This window comes from Lepidochelys olivacea (genome assembly GCF_965140295.1).
Source record: "Lepidochelys olivacea isolate rLepOli2 genome assembly, chromosome: 12".
In the NCBI taxonomy this organism is placed as follows: domain Eukaryota; kingdom Metazoa; phylum Chordata; order Testudines; family Cheloniidae; genus Lepidochelys; species Lepidochelys olivacea.
Window position 1 is genome coordinate 6,508,493 of NC_140422.1, and position 17,422 is coordinate 6,525,914.

General features: G+C 51.9%; 1 protein-coding gene across 1 annotated transcript in view; it reads right to left on the minus strand.

The window, feature by feature from the left end:
* The window catches only part of LOC311528896 (adhesion G-protein coupled receptor G1-like), a 58,089-nt gene that overhangs the window by 34,022 nt on the left and 6,645 nt on the right, over positions 1 to 17,422 (minus strand). The gene's annotated exons all lie outside the window — the stretch shown is intronic.

Here is a 17,422-nt window from a genome sequence, read left to right on the forward strand (position 1 = left end):
GTGGCGGGCAACCCGTGGCCCATCAGGGTAATCCGCTGGCGGGCCGCAAGACAGTTTATTTACATCGACTGTCCGCAGGCACAGCCGCCCACAGCTCCCAGTGGCCATGGTTCACCATTCCTGGCCAATGGGCGCTGCGGCAAGCAGTGCGGGCCACAGGTTGCCCACCACTGCACTAGGGGGAGTGATGGATTGCTATAGCCAAGTGAAATTTTATGGGGCCAGTGGAAGAGTTTCATAGAGGGAGGGAAATGAAAGATGCTGATCCTTGGAGGAGGCTGGATTAGCCCTGTGATTCGCTGCTCTCCCATTCCCTCCCAGGAATCCAAAGCAGGGAGCTTTTAAAATAACTATTAAACAAAATTCCTCTGCCTGTTTCATTTAAAATATTGCCCAGTGTTGGGGTGTATAAACCCCACACAGGCTCACAAAGGGTTAAGGGGATCTGGAGATCCTAATTAGCCCACCTAGTTGCACCTGGAGGGTCTGTCAGGCTCAATTCTGGATCAGACCCAGCTGGGAAGGAGCTGGATGGTTTCTATACAGGAAGGAGTTCAGAGCCGTAGAAGGTGATGATTCTGCATCCTCTTCTCCTGAGGAGAAGGCCCAGGGGAGACAGAGGGTGGAAATTTTCTCCTGCATGGAGAGGCTGAAGAAGTATCCATAAGGGAAAGAAGAGAGGAACAAGCTGAAGGAGCCAAGATTAGCATCTGCGGTGGGTTCCTAGGGAGCGAGACACGACACGGGAGAAATGGCCGTGTGGGTTGGTGCCCTGAAAATAGGATGGAGGACAAAGGGGAATCAGAATAGATCATGGAATCTCAAACCCGTAGCAGCAGGAGCAAGCTGGTGGTGGTTTTGTTTGAGGTTACTTGGTGAAGAGACTGGAACTGAAGTAAGACCCCAGATTTCTTGGTTTGCTGCCTGCGTCTTAGTACGGGTGAAGGGCATTATTTAGGACACTGATGAACCAGAAAGGTTGAAGCTCCAGAGGGACCTGGCTGGAGGGTCAAGTACCCTCCCACACAAAATGGGTGACCGCAGCAGAAGGGGCTGCTCTGGGATAGTGTATGATGGCAATGCCATGAGAGGTGCTCCTGCACCGTAAGAATCTTGAATTCCCCTATTTTAAACAGAGTTAATAGTAACAAAACCGAACAGAAGCCAGTGTGATGTCCAGTCACATTTAGATTTATTTTCTCTTGGGTTTTATTTTCTCTCTTTACAGCCTTTGGGAATGGCCCATGACACCCCTCTGCTGCTGTAAGTCGGAGCACCGCTGAAAGCAGTGGAACTATGCTGATTTACCCCAGCTGAGGATCTGGCCCTATGTGATCAGCCACTTTGGGTTCAGCGACACCAACTGTATTAAGGGAGGAAAAAGTGAGAGACTCGGTGCATCACCACCAGCACGGCCGATGCAGAGGACATGGAGAGCGAGGGAATATTTCTGCTGCACTTAGGCAATGCTCCATTTGTTAGTGCTAATAGGAAGTGCTGGATTGAGAGCCCTGGGGGGGTCTAGTCCTCAGTTTATTGCAGAACAGGTGCCTCGTTGCTGAATCAACAGGACTACCCCACGGGCAAGGGGGGTAGCGTGGTCCCCAGCGTCCAGTCAACCCTTGTCATCTCTTCTGAAAAGTCTGCCAGTCCGGTACCAAACCCACTGGAACTGTGCTAGGTCTGCCCAATTCATTTCACATTGGCCACCAAGTGGACACCCGCTGGTAACAACTGCTGACCCCGACTGACCTGGGCTGCATTGCGAATCGGTGACCAAGGGCTTGATTCTCATTTATTCACCACCCTGGCAGTCATGTTACATCTACACCAACACCAGTTTTAAGGACCCATTAAACGACGAGAGTGGGGTAAAGGGGCTGAGGCCTGGTCTACAGGAGAATATTCTGCTTGTAATAACCTTGCGCAGTGGTGTGGGGGGTTTTTTATGCCAGCAAAAGCACTTAGTATAAGTGCAGCTATACCAGCAAAAAATTCTTCTTGCTTATTTCACCTGGGGAACTGGGATAAGCTATACGGACAGAACGAGCCTTTTGCCAGTATGTCTTATGAGTTCAAACGTGACCCTTTTTAGTAGAGAGAAGATCTGAATGCAAATGAAAATCAGGGTACTAGAGATTAGATGGTCTAGGTATCTCAATGCTGAGCCCATCAATCCCTCTGAACTAAACTGAAGTCATGGGGCCTGATTCTTCCCAGACCAGTGTACGTGAGGCGTAACTCTTTTGAAGTCAATGGAGACGCCGAAGTAAAACTGGTAACACCATAAGTTTCGGTGGAGTTAGTCCTGATCTACACTGGTGTGAGGAAGAGAAGAATCAGTACCATGGAATTTGTCTTTGTGAGACAAGGGTGAGGTTATCGCTGTTGGCTTTCCATAGAGAGAATAAATACAGGCCGGATCTTCAGTATCATGTTTTTGGCTTAATCCCATTTTATCAATGACCTGGAAATAAATATAAAATCCCTGCTGATTAAAATTTGCAGATGATGGAAAAATTGGTGAAGAGGTTAAAAAAAATTATGAGAACAGGGCAGTCATACGTAGCAATCTAGATTGCTTGGTAGGCTGGGCCAATTCAAACAGAATGTACTTTATACAACCAAATGCAAGGTCCTCCATCTGGGAACAAAGCATAGAGGCCATACCTATGGAACTGTACCGACATGAGCTCCTGGCGCAATGCTGTGGCTATAGGGGCTAATGCAGGCCTTGGGTATATGAACAAGAGGTGAGGTAGATACTGGAATACTGTGTACAGTTCTGGGGGCAACATTTTAAACAGGATGTTGGAAAAAAGTGGAGGGGTCACAGAAAAGAGAGGGCTGGTGAAAATGCCTAGGAGAGGCTTGGAGTCCAGTCTAGTCATCTTTTCAACAAGAAGACCGAGAGGTGACTCAATTACGGTGTCTAAGTACCTTCATGAAGAGAATATACTGAGTAATAAAGGGCTCTCTTAGCTAGCAGAGAAAGGCAGAGCAAGAACCAATGGCTGCCTGGAGGTTAAAGTCAAACTAATTCAAATTAGAAGTAAAGTGCATGTCTTTACAGTGACGGTGATTAACCACTGGAATAAACCATCAGTGGAAGTGGTGAATTTGCCATTTCTTGATGTTTTCAAGTCTGGACTAGCTGCCTTTCTGGAAGATGTGCTTTAGCCAATCACAAGTTGCTGGGCTTGATACAGGGGTAGCTCAGAGAAATTATCTGACCTGTGCTAGACAGGAAGTCAGACTAGCTGATGTAATGGTCCCTTCTGGATTTAACCTCTAGGAATCTTGAGAATTCAGTGTGCACATGGGTCAGCATCCGCTGTCTGCCCATGCAAGCCCAGCAGGCAGGGGGCCCATCACCTGTAACCCTCCCTCATGTCCCTCCTAGGATTTATAGTAGCAGTAGAAACAAATCATCATGTTGCAATATCCATACACTAGCTCAGTGGTTCTCAACCTTCTTGGGTTCAGGACCCATTTGTAAACCTTGATGGCCTGCCATGACTCAGTGCCCTCTTCCTCCCCCGCATCCAGGGCAGAAGGGGCTGGGATGTGGTGGGAGAACAGCTGGGGACCAGGAGGGGTGGTTTAGCTGTGTGGGAGTGGTACATTGGGAGGTCCTGCAGGCTGGGGGTACACTGGAGTGCAAGCATTTATCAGAGAATGTGACACCAGCCACTCCCACCCAGCTCTTGGCCCCCAGGGCTGCCTGGGCTCAGCTCTCCACTCTGGGTGTTGTGACCTCTGGGGTCGCAGTGCGGCTCAGGTTTGGCCTGGCGGGGCCATAATTGTGTAAGTGGAGTTGTGACCTGGTGCCTGGGGTTGCAGCACCACTCACTCCAATTTGGCCCAGCTGTCCCAGTGTCGTCATGATGGAGGGGTGGCTGGGGCAAACTGGAGTGGCACCGAGACCCCATGCACCAGGTCACTATGTCCAGAGTGGGGAATTGAGCCCAGCCAGCCCCACAAACTTTTGATACATTCTAGCGACCCAATCTTGGGTCGTGCCTCACAGGGTGAGAAACCCTGCTCGAGTTCAACCCCTACTTCTATAGCCAGCATATCTGCCCCAGCTGTTTTTCTATAACCATTTTACAGCATTACATCTGATTCCTGGCTCGCTCCTCATTTTCCTTCCTCCCGTTTTGATTCGCGGTGCTGCTGAAATTATAACGAGGTGAAATCAAGCAGAAGGAAAGAACAGAATGTTCTGACAGCTGTTCAGGGACATGTGCAAAAAGAGCTACTGGTCTGGATCCAGCTCTTAAAGGACAGGTGTCCCCATCCCAAAACCCAGTGCTACAACTGACAGTAACTGCCCCTCTCGGCAGGTTAGCCCACAGTTTTCCAATAGCAGGTTTTTGGCACCTTTCTCTGAAGTAAGTGGGACTGGCCGTTGTCAGAGGAGAAGTCTACCATGAAATCAAAGCAGCGATGGCAGCTCCAGCAGATACACGCACGCTATCATGGCTACAAACAGAAGACTAGAACCGTGGGTTTCAGCAACGTGAGTAGAAAACCAGGGTCCCCAGTGTGCTTGTCCAGCCCACGCTGCTGCATCTACATTGCTGTTTTTAGCCATGCTAGTGTGCATATGAGAGTCTGTCTGGAGGAGCTGCATTCACACCTCATATTGCAGGATAGACATACCCAGAGACAGGATATTGGACTGGCTTCTCCACTGGTCTGCTCTTAGGTTCCTTGTTGAATCACTGATCTGATCCAGTGCGGTGATTCCCATTCTCCCATAAGTGGTGTTCCCGTGGAGGCTCTCTCAGCAGCGAAGCCGTGGAGACTGGTGGGAGAGCGCGAGGGAAGCTTGCTACTGCCCTCCTTGTGCCTGTTCTGTGGCTACAAGGGAGGACTCCAGTCTCAAGGGTTGTCAACCCAGCACCTTCACAGCACTAAAGCAACTAACCAAACTTTCCAGCAGGACTAGCTGACCAATCACTTGTGAGTGCAGAGGGAGTCTGTTTGCCCTTTCGAGGGTTGTGATTTCTTCCTCCACCCTACTGCTTCTCCAGTGCTGGAGGATTTCACAGCGAGTTCTTTGCCCTTGTATATCAGCCTTTCCCACGCTACTGCTCTCAGATAATAAAACCAGCCAACACAGGCTCATTTACGTTCTAACACACAAACATGCAACACTGTGGGTGTGTCACCCACAAGGGGGTGAGTGCGGGGGGGAGGCGGGAGAGAGAAAGAGAACAGTGAGAAGCAGGACGTCAGAGTAGAAACATACCACACACCAACTCAGCTGGGTGTGCGGGCCGGGGTTCGTGGCCCCCTCAAAGGAAGTGACAGCTTTTGTTCATTATTTATATTGCCGTAGTCCTAACAGGCCCACTCAGGAATCCGGGCCCTGCTGTGCCAGGTACTGTACTTGCATGTACAGAGACAGGCCCTGCCCACGGTACTAGCTTGTCTGCACAATCTCTCTGGCCACATTCCATTTTCTGCTTTCAGAATTGAATAGTCTGGTCAAAACTCTCCCCACCCCCACCCCTCAAATGTCAGCTCATGCCTTCCCCCCCTCCTGCCTGCACGGGAAAGTTGGGGTGTCTTTGTTACCTGCTCCTTTCCCAGGATACCAGGCCACACTTCCATGGTTACATCTTTCCAGGTGCAGCTGCAGAACTAGTATAAAACTCTGGAGCAAGACCATACGTGTATTTTTCTTTACTGCTGTTACGAACGTCTGGGGGTGATTCTGCTCTTGCATACACAGGTGTAAATCAGTAAAAACTCCCTTGGGATCAGCTAAATTAAACTGAGGGAAAGCCCCTGAAAGTGAAATTAGAATCAGACTCTCTGGATGAAATCCTGGTGTCAGTGAAATCAATGGAAAAACCTCCCTTGAGTCAGGATTTTAAACCTCGGCGGATTCTCCGAGTGTGGGATGCAGCCGCTACTTTCCAAAGCCCGACCGCTAGCCCCTACAATCGCCAGCCCCTATGCGCTCTGCTCTGCACAGAGCCCGGCAGCCCTCTGGCAGGCAGCACGGAGTTACTCCTCCAAGCGTGAGAGCTGCCTGCGCTCATGGGAACCGAGTCTTTGGGTTTTAACCCCAGCGCTCAGGTACTGGTTTCTGTCTGAGTCAATTGTGCTGTGGCTGCAGTGTGTTAGCATAGATCCAGCATAACGATAATGGGGAATAAAGGGAAGAGGAACAGAGGTTGGCTAGGCCAGAGAGAAAACTCCGAGTAGGGGAAGTCATGAGACATGCTCTTGGCCATCCCTTAGTGACTTCAGCTTCAGGGACAGACAGCTCAGCAGCCCCTGTTTTTGCTAGCGTGGCCAACTGCACAGCTCGTGCTTCTGTTCCCAATTTGAATAAGATCAGAAGAACCCACTGTGAGAACCGAGGCTGGAGGTTTCCAATGCAAACACAGATCAAGCTTAGTTTATGAGCCCTATCTGTCACAGCTGCTATGCAAACAACGCGCCAGGGGATGGTAGTATGCAGTGCTAGGAGGAGTGGTCTTCACAGCTTCAGATGCCAGCAGGGGGTGCCAACAGTGCCACATGCCTCCTTACACCAGCCCAGCTACATCAATGGGCCAGCACTCTTAGCTTGAAGGCCAGAGTGGGTGCTTCCTGCCTGAATGCTACCTCCACCTGCAGCAGCCACGGCCCCACCTCCAGGCTGCGCGGCCCTGCGTGTTCATTTTTAGAGCAGTTTCTTTGTCTAACCACACCACAAACTAGGGTGTTGATCAGCACGGCAGAGCAAAGTGACTGGAGCCCCTGCGCAGCTGCTCTTCGGAAACTCTGGCTCGCAGCGTGAGCTTCGCTTTGCCCAATGCTGTCTGGCACCATGTGAGCCAAGGAGCTGGCAGATAGGCCAGGGAATGAGACAACAGGGCCTGACAGCTGCTCTGAAGTAGCGTCTGATGAGGGAATGCTGGCCTGCCCGCCTCCTGGGGGAGTAGAAGGGGCTGTGGGGGAGGCTCTGTTCCACTCTGAATTAAGCCCATTTCCTTCTCTCCATTCCTCTCACATTCCCTCCTTCTTTCTGCGTCCCCCTTTGTCAATCTTCTCTGTCCTCCTCTTCTCACACATCCTCCCTTCCAGCCTACGCCCAGTCTTCACTCCTTTCCATCGACTCTACATCTCCGGACCCGATCCAGCCCTCTCACCTAATAATCAGCCCATTCCTCTATCTTCTCTCTCTCCATTTCCCTCTCCCTCCCTGGGTGATATATGTTTGCCTGTCCGGGTAGGCCTACACAGCAATGAAACCCCCCCAGCTGGGCTGGGCCAGCAGACTCAGGCTTGCGGGCCTCAGGCTGGGGGGCTATTTCATTGCTGGAGCCCTGGCTCCAGGACCCTGCAGGGTGGGAGGATCCCAGAGCTCAGGCTCCAGCCCAAGCCTAGAAATCTACACAGCAGTGACACAGTCCTGCAGTCGGAGCCCCGCAATCCCGAGTTGGCTGGCACGGGCCAGCTGCGAGTTTTTCTTTGCTATGTAGACATACCCACAGTCTTTCATCCTGTCTCCTGGGTGGTCATTTACACTAGGACTCCCAAAATTGCTAACATCTAGTGCAGACAGACTGGTTCTAGCAACGAGGGAAAAGCGCAAAATTTCCCCCAGGGTAGATGTCAGGGTTCCCTTCCCACTGTGAACTCTAGGGTACAGATGTGGGGACCCGCGTGAAAGGCCCCCTAAGCTTATTTCTACCAGCTTCGGTTAAAACTTCCCCAAGGCACAAATCCTTCCTTGTCCTTGGATGGGTACTGCTGCCACCACCAAGTGAGTTAGACAAAGATTCAGGAAAAAGGACCACTTGGAGTTCCTGTTTCCCTAAAATATCCCCCCAAACCCCTTCACCCCCTTTCCTGGGGAGGCTTGAGAATAATCTACCAACCAAATAGGTAAACCAGATGAACACAGACCAGACCTTTGGGTTCTTAGGGCACTAAAAACCCCAATCAGATTCTTAAAAACAGAACTTTATTATAAAGAAAAAAAAGTAAAAGAAGCACCTCTGTAAAATCAGGATGCAAGTTAACTTTACAGGGTAATCAGATTCAAAACACAGAGGATTCCCCTCTAAGCAAAACTTTAAAGTTACAAAAAACAGGGATAAACCTCCCTCCTAGCACAGGGAAAATTCACAAGCTAAAAACAAAAGATAATCTAACACGCCTTGCTTTATTTACTTACTCTTTTTGCAATACCGAGATTCATTTTAGCATGATTTTAGGAGGAGTTTTCTGACCTGATGCTTCTCTGCTTCCCCAGAGAACACAAAACAAAGAGCACAAACAAAGCCTTCCCCCAGATTTGAAAGTATCTTCTTTCCCCATTGGTCCTTTTGGTCAGGTGCCAACCAGGTTATCTGAGCTTCTTAACTCCTTACAGGTAAGGAGGAATTCTAGGTTACCCTTAGCTGTATGGTTATGACAGCAGACGTGGCCTATGGTGGCTGGAAAACTAGTAAAATGATGACACAAGAGGCTGAAAGTTAAGGGGCCAGAAGTTGTAGTTAGGCAGTTTAAAATGCTTTGTAGTTGTTGAGGCCTATTTAATTCTAATGACTAATTAACATTTGGGAGAAAGGAAGATTTTGCTAAAGATTCAACACCACCCTCACCCTTTCCCTTAGAGTTGTTTCTGGAGTCAGTGGAAGTCTGACCATTGGCTTCAGCAGGAGCAGAGTCAAGCCAAGTCTGCAGGCTTTTGAAAACCACCCCTTACGTGGCCCCTGGCATGGTGCAGCTGGCTGTCAGGGCCCAGCCCCTTGGCCTGTTTCGTTCCTCTTCTCTGCTCTCCAGCCCCAGAGCTGCTTTCTTGCTAGCAGCCTGGCGAGTTCTAGACCTGACTGCAGGTCTCCCTGGCGCACCATTCGCTGCCCCAGGTATTTTCATCGCCGCTGTTTCTGCTTTCAGGAAATGCATCGAGCCAGGAGCCCGCACACGCTGCCCTCTCAGGGGTCACTGCAGCGCCCAGGTGTCAGGCAGCACACCCTGAAGCTGGGGAGGGATACAGCCTGGGTGCACGGTCACCATTTCCCCTTCCTCCACACGCTGGCGCACGCTGTATCAGCTTCATCCTGGCCTGTTTCTGAGGCACTTGTGCTGCTCACCGAATGAAGCCATGTTGGGAAAGGGAGCCAGAGTGGGGGCTGCGGTTTCCCACCCTCTCTTGATCCCGGGCTGTGCTGACATTGCTTTCCCATAAAGCTGTGTGTTGCAAGACCTCACGACTTGGTTCTGTCTCAGTGCAGGGAGCTGAACTTGAGAACCACTCAAGGTCCCTGCCTGCCCTTCATATGAAGTGAGCTGTAGCTTATGAAAGCTCATGCTCAAATAAATTGGTTAGTCTCTAAGGTGCCACAAGTCCTCCTTTTCTTTTTGTGAATACAGACTAACACGGCTGCTACTCTGGAACCTTCATATCTATGATTCTTTGCAAGGGAATCAGCTATAGCCAGAGATGCATGATGTTATCCAGGAGTGGGGAGCTGTAGCAGGACGGTCACCCCGCTCCATCCCTGAAAGAGTTAAAAGTCAGCCCTTGGAGAGGGCTGGGACGGAGAGCCAATCAGAAAAGGCGGGGAGGCAGCCAATCAGGGCCAGGCTGGGCCCTATAAAAGGGCTGCAGGGCCAGATGGCAGGCAGTCCCTCTCTCTCCATTTGCGGAGGGAGATGGACCTGGCTGCCTGATGGAGAAAAGGCCTTGCTGTCAGGGCTGGAGGAGGTCCTTGGGCTGTGGGGAAGCAGCCAGGGGAGGAAGAGGCAGCAGGTCCAACCCCCTGGCTGATGATGAGTGACCACTTCAGGCTGCAGTTTGCCCCTGAGGGAAGGGGCTAGATGAAGACTGGCAGTGGGTCACTGAGATGAGGTGGTCTTAGGGGATTGGGGTTCCCCAGGGAGGGGAGGACCCTGAGTGTGGGGGCACCACTGCAGGGGAGTACCTAAGAGAAGGGGCACTGCAGGCTGGGAGGGATGCGGGACCTGAACTACGGTGGTGGAGAAGGAAAGGAAGCGGGTACCGGTAGGGAAACACTGGCCAGCAGGAGGCGCACTGAGGCTGGGATGAGCTAATTCCCGAGGTAACCAGCAGGAGGTGCTGTGGTGGCGAGGGCACACCGTGTTACAGGAGTGCTGTCACGATATGCTCAGCCCTGGCAGTGCTATCCAGGAGACTTGGTTTCCTGGGCGATCCAGGACTTCCAGGCTCCGGCGCTTGGCTTTGTGAAGGGGGTGGTTGGTGACTACACGGAGCAGTTATGGGACTCATTGTCCTCTCTCCTCCTCTTGAAGGTGCAGATTACACAGTTTGCTACAGATGGTAATTAGTGAGGGCTGTGAGGTGTAACTAAGGATGGGCAGGGCCCCAGCTGAGGGGAGGTAACCACAAGTGGCCCTCAGTGCATGGCTGGTGCTTTGTATGTCTATGTGGTTTGGACTCAAGCGGTTCAAGCTCTGCAGCAGGGCTGGGAGTGTTGTAGTTTGTAGCACACCCCAGGCCTCAGCAAACTAGTGATTTCTGGTCCTCGCTGGCGTTGTGGCCTGGGTGTGAAGCATGGGGAGGCTGGCTCTGAAGCACGCCCTGTGGTGGGTGCGATGTTGTTCTGCAGTGCAATGCCCCGACAATGAGCTGTGGCTCAGAGACCCGTCCATTTCACAGCTTCTCCTCCCCTCCCCTCGAGGCCCCGTATTTCAGCAGAGATCAGGGTGATCCCCTCCGAAGCCCACTGGGCTGACTCCAGAATGGTCAGGATGGGGTTGTTTGTTGGAGGGGGGTACACAAGGCACTGCCAAGCTGTGCTCCAGGACAAAGCTGCTTGAAGGCAGGGCCTGACATTAGCCCTGCTTGGCAGCTCCTAGCCCTCGCTCCCTGCCGGAATGATGAGCAAAGGGCAGGGCTGGGCTCCCCTGCCGGTCGGTGCCAGGCTGAAGAGCACAGGGCAGCCCTCAGCTCTGTATAATAAATAAAACCTGGAAAATTTGCATGCTGAGCTCTGGTGCTCCCCCAAGTGGAGATTCTCTGTGGGAAGCACAGGTGGCTTTCAGTCCCCGGGAACGGGGTGCATTTCCCCTGAGGGTGCCTTCGCCACCCCAGTCTCCCCTCCTTTTTTGAGGCACCAATCAAATCTGATTCACCGGGGACACAGGCGACCTTTAGCTTTTCCTTGTTTCGTGTACTTCCTGCTCGCTCATATCCAGAGAGGGCTCCTTTCTTTTTAAACTACATTCATTCCTTATTTAAGTAACTACTTACAGGGGCGCTTCAGGTTCGCACTCTTTGCCCTGTGAGTACAGACTGAGTCCTTCATGCCATCTCCAAACCTTTCTCTTCTGCCACCTGGGCTCCGCTCACCTCTGCCGGATGACTGAAAAACCACCACATGGGTGGGAAATGGATCTTGTTCCAGGGCACTGGCAAGACAGCGGTGGATTTGTGTTGCTTTGCTTTCCCTGGGGAGCTTTTCCCACACAGGCCCATAGTCACAAGACAGATGGGGAAGGATACACCACGGTGTTTTCGGAGGCAGCCTGCATCCTACCAGAACTGGTCCTCCTGGAATAGAGGAGCTGCAGGGAGGGGCAGCCAGACCTTTGGTGCTCTCAGAGGAGGCTCTCACCCTGTGTTCCACTCCCTAGGCTGGCACTTCTCTCTGGTTCCTCAGGGCCTTTTCTTCACAAGGAGACCTCCAGTCCCCATGCAGGTGGAGCCTGACTTTCTCCTGCTTCACACTAAAGCCAGGTGACTACCAGCGAGACAATCCAAGCTCTCGTGCGTGGGTCAGTCAAGCCCATCTCTGTATTTTGGATTGGAGACCAGCAGACGGTTGCGCTGGGACAGGCTGATGGTGCATTGCCGGGGTGTCTCCACGGCTGGCCTGTATTGATGTAGTTATGTCCTAGCAGGATACCTTGCAGCAGGATCCCAACCCTGGATGGGGTTGTCAGAGGGTTTGGCTTCATCCAACACTGCGTTCACCTGGCCCCGCTGCCACCCCCTAGGAAACGTGTCATTGGTCGGTTGGGGTTTTATTGACTTATCTACAAATGTTAATTACAGAATATTTGACTGAAAGCTAAATTCCCCATGGGGCAGCTGGTATTTCCCTCCGCGAGGGCCGCACTCCCTGCCCAGAAGCAGTGCGACACTCAGAACGGGGTTTCTTGCTCTGAACAATGGCCAAAACGTAAAACCCCCGGGAAGGCAGATACAGGCCCCTGTAACGCGCACTCAAGGAAATAAGTAGACTCCCTGCTTCTGCATGGGGCCATTCGTCACTGCGGCAGCTGCTTGGTGCCAGCTCCCAGCAGGGGTCTTGGCCCACTGAGCCAATGCAGGGGGCTGCGTTTTGTTCCCCTCATACCTACTGGAGATGGGGCATGACATCTCTGCACGGAGGGGGCGGTGCACTCTTTACCATGCATGCTGGGCTGGGGCTCTAGGTACTGAAGTTGAAGGGCTGCTGACACCAGCAGTAGGGGTGCCAAGGCTGCCCTGTGACAAGGCTTGGGCATTGTGGGAACAGCCCTGGATTGGCAGCCCCCTGAATGCCTGGCTCTTGGCTGCTGGGCTTGCAAATCCCAGCTCCGCTTTCCAAAGAAATGGACTGGCTGGCTCTCCTCTGCTTCCGCTCTCTTGCCCTCTGTGTCATACATTCTCTCCTAGCCCAGTTTCTCTCCAGGGGCTGTTCCATACCCGGGGCAGAGCCATCCGGTGCTTGCACCTCCTCTGTCCAGGGGCTGGTTTGGCCCTGCTCCATGGAGCTTTGGATGGGTGCAGACATGCTAGGCATGGCAATGGCCTGACCATCCCTCTCCCTGCCCACACCTCTGTGAATCTCGAGGGGCTCTGTGCAAGGGGGGTCCTTGGGCCTGCCCAGCAGCCCCTTGGCAATGACGAATCAGGTCCACAGGGTGCTGCTCACCCAGCAGCACCTCTCAGGCCCCCTGGATGCTGACCTGCAGGGCTCCCCAAGAACAGATAGTGCTGGGCTTTTGTGGGGTGGCTCTGGGCTTCTGCACCAGGGAGAGCCCGAAAGCTCAGAGGGGACAGAGGCGCCAAGATTTTGCTTGCTTGGCTGGAGTGTAGGCCTCTGAAACAGGGCTGGGATCCCTCTGACCCAGGGGAGTCCCAGATGGTGCAGCCGCACATCTCAACCGGCTAGGGCATCACCCTGCACCTCGTGCAATTGCTCACGCCAACAGCAGAGGAGAGCAGAGGAGAGGCGCTGAGCATCACAGCGGTGGTGACAGCCCTCAGCCCAGAACCCAGGGGACATCAGCTAACACTGAAAACCGTCCCACATTTTGTGGGACAGTGAGTCATCCCCCAGCAGCTCTCTCAGGCTGTCAGGCAGCTGCTGCACTCTTCTCATATCGCTGCTGTCCACAGCTGGCTGGCGCTGGGCTCTCCCCCCCCACTTTGCTGCTCTCTAGGGCTAGGCTCTCCCCTCGCTGCTCGACAGGTGCTGGGCCCTGACTCCTAGGCACGATGGGAATACAAATTAATAACAGGCCTGGCTGCTGTCCTAGGACTGGGCTGTGCCCCAGCTCACGGCTCCCCAGGTCTGGCTCGCCCCTCGCTGTGCCCTAGAGTTGTCGGGGGGGGAAGGGGTTGCTGCTCTCGGATGACGTATCCGTGCTAGCAAAAAGCAGGCCCAGCATTGGGCCTCACAGAGCTCTGTCGTGAGCAGCAGACAGCTCAGGTGTCTTGCCAAGGCTCCAGCCTCTGAGCCTGGTGGGGTGTGGGGGAGGTTTACCGCAGGCCCGAGGTTTGCTCGTGGAGACCAGGCTTAAGGTTGTCTGGCCCCTGCCACCCCTGAGCCTGGCCCCCCTGTGCCAGGCTCTCCCTCGGCCTGGGCTGGGCTCTCCCTTCGGTTCAGTGTAGTCACAAGGCCCCGATGCACCAGCTGCATGCACAGGCCGGCATTAGCTATATAGACATTAGGCAGATGGTGGGCTGTGCGGTCTTGCATGGGAACACCAGATCGTTGGCACTCCCCTCTCCTCAGAGCTTTTTTGTTCTTAGAAATTCACCACAGACGCCCAGCCTCTAATCAGCCTGAGATCTGACAACCCACCCAAGCCCATCACTATCTCCCAGGGCCAGGCAGATCCTTCCTCCCCACAGGCTCTGCAAGGCCAAACTGAGCTGTTTTCTGTATCCTTGTATCCTGAGACACCAACCCGCAGCCTCTTCCTCCTCCGTGGCAGCACAAACAGCCTTATCTCCCCCAGGCCGCAGCTAGGAACGAGCCTTGCGGTATATTTAGAACCCACCTCAAGGCCTGCTATTCAGTTACTTCAATGGGCTGGATGGAGAACAATAGCACATAAAAGTTCCTGCTTAGTCACAAACAGAGTACAGATGGATCTCAGGGGCATTAAGTAATCAGAGGGGATGCAGGCTCAGATGGAGCACCTCCCTTCCTGCCCCTGATGGCAGAAGCCCTGCGCTGCAAAAGCAGCCGTGTAATGGGCTAGGATCCTGGGGTCAGGCGGAGGCAGATGTCACTTGTGCAAGGCTCCTGATTCTGCCCCCTAACTCTCACCAAGAGACATCCAGTCCAGGGTCTGTGCATCACCCTCAGCCCACTTTGACTCTCAATATACAGCCTTTTGCATGGAGTACCTGAAATCGGTATGCAGAATGGGACTACTCAGCATGAGGAAGGGTCCTAGATGGCTGGTTCTCTGTAAAGCTCCAGCCTAGAGCTAGCTGCAGCAAATGCAGGGTGCCAGCTACCAGAAACAAAGTGGGCCTGATTCTGACTTCACTAACACCAGTATAAATCGGGAATAAGAATAGGAGCCAACAGAATATAAAACTGGTGTCAGTGAAATTGGACTTACACCCAAGAACTGGGTACACAACAGTTAGCAGGATGTTGGCACCATGTTACCAGCTGTCATGATTGGTATCATAAGACTTGTGATACTAAGGAATTTTCTTAAAGCCCCAGCTCCTGGAGTAAGGCTGACTACATGAGACTACATAGAATGTAAGTGTTGAGCCCTGGTGGTGACGGAGAAAAGCTCAGAAACATGAATGCAAAAGGCTCAGAAAACAGGAGGCAAATAAAAAGAATGCAGCATTTTAAAAAAATCTCATGCTGTTTAAATGCTTGGGGTTAGCGATGCTGTTGGAAGCTGCGTTTTACTTGCTATTTGATCTTTTTTCCTTACGAAGGAGACGGATGGTCTTATATCTTAAGTGCATGACCGGTAGTGAGAAGACCTGGGTTCTGTTCCCTGCTTTTGGAAAAATGTCAACATTCTTTGCCTCAATTTCCCTATCTGTTAAATGGGGATAATATCTGCTGACCTGCCCCATTAGGGGGCTGGGGAGATACATTCACTCGACTTTGAAGCCCTCTGAGAGCCCAGCTTACCCTGTAAATAAGGGAGAGGCAAGTCCCGCTATTGCTTCTTCTTGTCAGAGATAAAAACACTCTAGTAGAGCAGGTCAAATTCTCTTTGCTGATTTTGCTTACTGAATTTTTGCCTCTCCTTTTAAGAGCTGGTTGGGATGTGCAAACAACTCAAAAACATCCCTAATGAACAAATGGCAGCTCACGCATTATTCATAATGTTGGCATTTGAGCTGCAGAACGGGCCGTTTGAGTTGCAAGTGGCTGAAGGCACACTCATTCATCTGAATCATGCAGACCAGTTTTGAAGCATTGTGTATTTGCCATCACGAAAGGATTTGCATACAGCTGAGCTGAATGGAAACTAAGATTTGCCAAACATTTTCTCGGTCTTCAGCCAGCTCTGTCTTTTATTAAATACCCCATATCACTAATACTGGCTTCAAAGAAACCTCAAGCATGATGCATCATGGGTAATGGTATACACACTGAACCTCTCAGTCCTACAGTCTGACTTCTACTGAAAAGGAAAAAAGAACAGACATGGCTGCACAGGGGGCTGAACTCATTACAGTCAATGGGAAGACCCCCTCTGACTTTGCTGGGAGCTGGCTCGGGCCACTAAATTAGCGGACTCGGAATGAGAAAGCGGGGTGAGGAAATAAAGTGCTAACCTCACCTTGTGAGCTGCGAACAGTGGAAGAGGGAACTATTGGCGCAGACGGTTATCGGCATTTGTGGTTTTTCAGGCAGATACGTGGTAAGAGCTATTGTCTGGGGGCTGAAGGTTTAGACTGCTCGTTTCCTAAAGTGTTCTAGCTGGGTTGGCTAAAAATGCAACGCTGGTTGCTCCTGCTTTGAATGTGGAACTTCCAGCATTTTGCTCAATGAACCGGAAAGGCTGTAGCTTCTGCAAGAGCTATAAATGGACTGTAAAGGAGATGGGTTGGTGGCCACCCACCCTCAAGCTTTCCGGACCGACGACTATTTCAGAGGAGTGATCCTGTGGCTTGCCGGAGGTTAGGTTAAGGCAATAGACTAGGGTCTAGTTCCTGGCTCATCTGCGAAATGGGGATGATCATATGGTCACGCTCCTTTGGTCTGAGACTGTATGCTCTTTGGGCTGGAGCTGTCTCTTACTGTGTGTATGTACAGGACCTACACAATGGGGTGCTGGTCTCTAAGCTCTCCCACAATATAAATAATGTATCACTAATTAATTGTCAGGGTTTGACATCATCCTGTGGCGATGTTGCCTCCCTAGATACTCAAAAGGCATTACACAGTAGTTGGGGAAAGCCTGGACAACCTACTTATTCCATCTTTGACTCTTCCATCTTCTCATTCATGAAGTGTTTTTTGTCTGAGCCAGAGCAGGAAGTTGCTCCCTGCAGATATGCAGGGCTTGCCGTGTGGTCTGGAAGCACATTTGTATCTTCTCAGAATTGCAACACTAATAATAATAATAATAATAGCCCCTCACCCCGTTCGCTTAGTACACATGCAAGCTGTGTCTCTGTGATGCTGTGGCCATGTGATCAGATAAGCGTTTAAGAGGCAGCAGTAGAAACCTTTTCAGCACTGCAGGGTCAGGAGCTGAATGTTGGATTCAACAGTGACCATGGCCAAGATGTTGCTAAGATACTAAAGAGGACGCTCCGATCACATTGGTGCATATTTCTACTGGGCCCGGGGAGCTGACCCCCTGGTACATCTCCCCACCGGACGCTGCCTTGCTCATGGCTCTGAAGTTGGGTAGCTGGAAATAATGTCACAAGGCCAGCCAGCCAGCCAGTGTCTTGCAATGCTCACCACACTGTCCTGTCCTTTTGCAATCCTGTTTCTGAGAACCATCCGCTGAGGTCAGAGGCTACACCAGCATTGTCAGTCCCTCAATGTCTCTTGCCTTTAGCTTCCTACACACCAACCACGGACCTGTCCTGCTGAGCTCAGCTTGCTTCGACATACCATAGCACTCAGCTGGACATCTACTCTCCTGCTATCTTTTCAGAATTGGACAACAGGATTAGACTGTCCATGGTCTGACCAGCAGGGCAGAG